This window comes from Bidens hawaiensis, unplaced genomic scaffold, assembly GCF_021521415.1.
Source record: "Bidens hawaiensis isolate Kalapana, Puna unplaced genomic scaffold, B.hawaiensis_p1.1 tig00006836_1, whole genome shotgun sequence".
NCBI lineage: Eukaryota > Viridiplantae > Streptophyta > Magnoliopsida > Asterales > Asteraceae > Bidens > Bidens hawaiensis.
Genome location: NW_027491466.1, coordinates 773,750 through 779,306, shown reverse-complemented (window position 1 = coordinate 779,306; position 5,557 = coordinate 773,750).

The window sequence follows — 5,557 nt, the reverse complement described above, 5'->3', positions numbered from 1 at the left end:
TTCTTCAAAATTCTCTTCACTCCTCGATTAGCATTCTCGACTTGACCATTCATTTAAGGATGGTAAGCAGTAGAGGTGTGATGAGTAACTCCATAAAGAGCTAATGCTTTCTCCATGACGGAATTACAAAAATGGGTACCTCGATCACTAATAATTGCCTGTGGAGTTCCGAACCGAGTAAACAACTTTTTTAAGAACTTCACAACAACTCGAGCATCATTCGTGGCTAATGCTTGGGCTTCAACCCACTTTGAAACGTAATCTATCGCCACTAAAATATACTTGTGACCACCGGAAACTGGAAACGGTCCCATAAAATTGATGCCCCAAATATCAAAAATTTCAAGAGTTTGTATGGGGTTTTGAGGCATCTCGTTTTTCGATGAAATATTTCCGGTGCGTTGACAAGCGTCACACGTTTTAACAAATTCCACCGCGTCTTTTACAACCGATGGCCAATAAAAACCACTATCAAATACCTTTTGAGCCGTGGCATGCGCTCCATGATGACCTCCCGCTAAACCTTCATGGACATGCTTTAAAATATTCAACCCTTCTTCTTTCGATACACATCTTCTAAGAATTCGGTCAACCCCAATCTTGAAGAGATAAGGATCATCCCAAACAAACCGATTGACATCCCAGAAAAATTTCTTCTTTTGTTGAGTAGTCATCCCTTTCAACACAAGGCCCGTAGACAAAAAATTAGCAAAATCGGTGAACCATGGCAAACCTTGCTTTTCGGCTGTAACAAAATCAATCAACTCGTGCGGGAATCTATCACCAATTTCTTCTTCAAGAATCTCTTCTCTCTTCGGATCTTCTAAACGGGAAAGATGATCCGCCGCAACATTCTCCGCCCCCTTCTTGTCTTTAATCTCTATATCAAACTCGGAAAGTAAGAGAATCCACCGTATGAGACGGGGCTTCGCGTCTTTCTTGTGAAAGAGAAAACGCAACGCCGCATGATCGGTAAAAACGGTGGTCTTTGAAAGTACGAGATAAGACCGGAACTTGTCAAATGCAAACACAACGGCTAAAAGTTCCTTTTCGGTGGTGGTGTAGTTCTCTTGGGCATCATTCAACGTCTTGCTTGCATAATAACTAGGGTGAAAATGCTTTTCACGTCTTTGTCCCAAAACCGCTCCAACTGCATAAGCACTCGCATCGCACATGAGCTCAAACGGTAAATTCCAATCCGGTGACACGAGAATAGGAGCACTTAAAAGTTGATCTTTCAGAAACTTGAACGCCTTCAAACAATCTTCATCGAACACAAACGGGACATCTTTCTCTAATAACCGGGTCACCGGGCGGGTAATCTTTGAAAAGTCTTTAATAAACCGCCGGTAAAAACCCGCATGACCAAGAAAACTTCTTATAGCCTTAACATTTTTCGGTGGAGGAAGCCTACTAATCGTATCAATCTTCGCCCGATCCACCTCTATACCATCTCTTGAAATTTTATGACCCAAGACTATCCCTTCCGTCACCATAAAGTGACACTTTTCCCAATTCTACATCAACTTCGTCTCAATACACCTCTTCAACATTTTCTCAAGATTAACCAAACAACGATCGAAAGAATTACCTCACACCGAAAAATCATCCATAAAAAACTCCATGGACGTCTCTATCATGTCTTGAAAAATTGCCACCATACAACGCTGAAAGGTAGCCGGAGCATTACACAACCCAAACGGCCTGCAACGATAAGCATATGTTCCATACGGACACGTAAATGTCATCTTCTCTTGATCTTCCGGCGTGATTGGAATCTGAAAAAAAACCTGAAAAACCGTCAAGAAAACAATAAAATTGTTGACCTGCGAGACGCTCCAATATTTGATCAATAAACGGCAATGGGAAGTGGTCTTTGCGAGTAGCATCATTCAACCTCCGGTAGTCAATACAAACCCGCCAATCGGTAACCGTACGTAAAGGGATAAGTTCATTTTTCTCGTTCATGACAACCGTCATTCCCCCTTTCTTCGGAACAACTTGAGTCGGACTTACCAATGGAGAATCCGAAATCGGATAGATCACCCCGGCATCCAACAATTTAAGAACCTCTTTCTTGACAACCTCTTGCATATTCGGATTCAAACGCCTTTGGGGTTGAACCACCGGTTTATACTCATCTTCCATCAAAATACGGTGGGTACAATAAGCGGGGCTAATACCTTGAATATCTGAAAGTCTCCATGCAATTGCCCCTTTATTCATCTTCAAAACTTCTATCAACTTCGACTTTTCTTCCTCACTCAACTTAGACAAAACAATAACGGGCAAATCCGAGCCCTCTTCAAGATACGCATACTCTAAATGTGACGGAAGTACCTTTAATTCCAACGGAGCGGGTTTTTCCGCCTCTTTCTCACAAATAATTTCACTAACCTCCATGATCTCCGCCGAACAAGGAACATCATCTACCACTTCTTCCTCATCATCCTCCATAATTTTCGTCAACTCATCATCCAACTCCATCCCAACCAAATCGGTTCCACAAATATAATCAAGACACTTATCAAAACCCGGAATAAAAGAGTTAAGAAAATATACCGAATGGCTCCCGCTAACATCGTCACTATCATCCCGGTGCTTCATCGAATTTTCAATATCGTAAGTAACATTCTCATCACCAACCCGAAGTGTGATCCGCCCCTCATACACATCAATAAAAGCCTTAGCCGTTCTAAAAAATGGCCGACCGAGAATAATGGGAACCTTCTCGTTGGCCTCCATGTCAAGTACCACAAAATCAACCGGAAATACAAACTTGTCAACTTTCACTAATAAATTCTAAATAATACCTCGCGGATACTTAACCAAATGATCCGCCAACGACATCGACATACGATTCGGTGTAAGCTCATCCAACTCCAACTTCTCAAGCAACAAATACGACATAAGATTAATACTCGCGCCCAAATCCACCAACGCTTGACTCATCATATCACTTCCGAACGTGCACGGGATTGTAAACACACCCGGATCCGATAATTTTCCGGGACCCGGTTCAACACTACCGCCGAACATTCCCCGCTAAATGGAATAGATGAAACCTCTCCCAACCGATCTTTTCTCTTAAGTAAATCTTTCAAAAACTTCGCATACTTTGGCATGTGTTGGAGGGCTTCAACAAACGGAAGATTAATTTTCAATTGTCGGAACATATCTAGAAATGCTCGTATTCCCTCGTGTATTTTTGGTTCTTGAGACGAGCGGGATAAGGAACATGGGCAATATTAATATCGGGTGGTGGCCGAAATACGACCGGGTTTTTCTCAACTTGTGGCTCAATAATTTGTGTTTTACTATGTGACTTACCCGGAGCCTCCAACTCGATCTCTTCATCCACCGCTTCCTCTTCTTCAACTCCACCCGTTTCTTTAACTACCTCGGGAGCCAAAACCCTTCCGCTACGAGTAGTAATCGCTTTCAATTGAGCTGCCGGATTAGTCTGAGTAGAACCCGAAAACTGTCCTTGAGGCCTTTCTTCTAGACGACGGGCAATATCACCAACGGTTCTTTGAATATCGAGACGATTGTTGATTCTTGATGACATATCATGTTCGGTCAACTTTTTCTGTGTGACTTGATCCCTCTACAAGATTTGCTTCATCATCTCCTCTAGACGTCCCATGCTTCCATTAGGATCCTGCACATTATTTTGAACATTAGTACCATTGTTATTATTATTATTATTGTACTGACCTTTTCCTTGATTGTAAGAATTTGATAGCCGGGTGGTGCGCCTGACGGACGCCAGTTGGAGTTATTCTGATTCGGGTTCTTGTAGGTGTTCCAATTCTGATTGTTGTTGAAGTTGTTGTTTGGAAACCTATTCTGCCAACCAACATAATCGACTTGCTGATTCATCATCGGGCACTCCAAAGTGTTGTGTCAACCTCTACAAAACTCACACTTATACACCTTTGTCTTAAGCTCCTTCACCTCTCGGGTTAGTGATTCCAAAGCAGAAGCCACAGTAATATCCAGATTAACCTGGTGTACACCTCACGAAGAAGAGGATGTACTGCTAACGGGAATGGAATTCCCGCGTCGTGGCCCTTTGGCGAGGTCCGATTGAGCGAAGCTCTCAAACATCTCATTACATTCAGCGACATTATTCCTAGCCAATAGATTTCCTCTCGCAGCCGTGTCGAACTGAACTTAGGTTTCGTAGTTCAAACCATTGTAGAATTTCTCCACGAGAGCCCATAGTGTGAGACCATTCTGCGAGCATCGAGACAACAAGCTCTGAAAACGCACCCAGGCATGACAATATTGCTAATCCGGCTCCATGTGAAACGAGTGAACCTGATCGCAAAGAACAGCCGCTTTAGCCGGTGGGAAGTATCTCTTGATAAATGCAGAACGTAGTGCTTCCCAAGTGGTGAATGTGCCCGGTGGCTGCGTGTCAAGCCAAGTAGCTGCTTTACCTGAAAGTGAAAACGGAAAAAGATGTAAGAAAATAGCATCTTCGGTAGCACCTTGTAATTTAAAAGTTTTCAAAACGCGGTAAAGTCGGTTAATGTGTGCAGGTGCATCCTCGTCATCGTTCCCATGAAAGAAAATAGCATCTTCGATTAGTTTGAACGATGTTGTTCATGATGTATGACGGGATCTGCCACGAGTTGGGGTTTTCGATTACGGGAACGACGATGCATGACTGGTTTCCGGTTAAGCCATCGAAGGTTTGAGCGGCAATTGTCCTTGGGTCGGCCATTTGAACTTGTGGTTCGACTCTAGGACTTTCTGGTGGTGAACTGTGTGGTGACGACTTTGGTGTAGAACTGGCTTCTGACAGTTGCTTTTCTACTGACGAGCTAGCCTCGGTCTTCAACGGAGAAAATTCCAGGTTTTCCAACGGCGGTCCTTGCGAACGAAGATGTGGCATAAACCTGAAAAACGCAACAGACTAAGTAAGTAGACTAAAATTAAAAACTAAAACGAAAAATTAAACTAAAATTAACTTAGACTCCTACTACTCAAACGAAAATAAAAACAAATAGCACGTATGTAGCAAATAAGTCCAATTAACGCAAATAACGCAATTGCCAAGAGTCCCCAGCAACGGCACCAAAAACATGATGTGCTAAAAGTAGTTATAAAATAAATAACAAAAATTATACTAATCTAGACACTAAGTAATACTCTAGACCCTTGACTAGAAAACCCGAACAGGACCCTTGAACTTCAAGAAGACGTCTATGGACTTCTAACAAGTTTTAAGACTCACCGGTTTTATATTAAACTTCCTTACGGTTATTTAATCGCTTATGTCTAAGTATCTTTTATGACGAAAACCTACCTTACAGCGCGGAATTCAAAAGATAACAAAGCAGACTCAATTAATTTAATAGACTAAGCTGACAATCAAACCTACACGGACTCCTTACGAAGAACTAAATCTAGCAATCCCGACAAATAAAGATCTATTAATAGCCTATCACTTTACAGCTTTTTAGACTAGCGTCTCACTTTTGTCTGTTTAATTGATTTTATTGTTTCTATTATTTAATGCATATTAATCACAAACTAGTCAAGAACA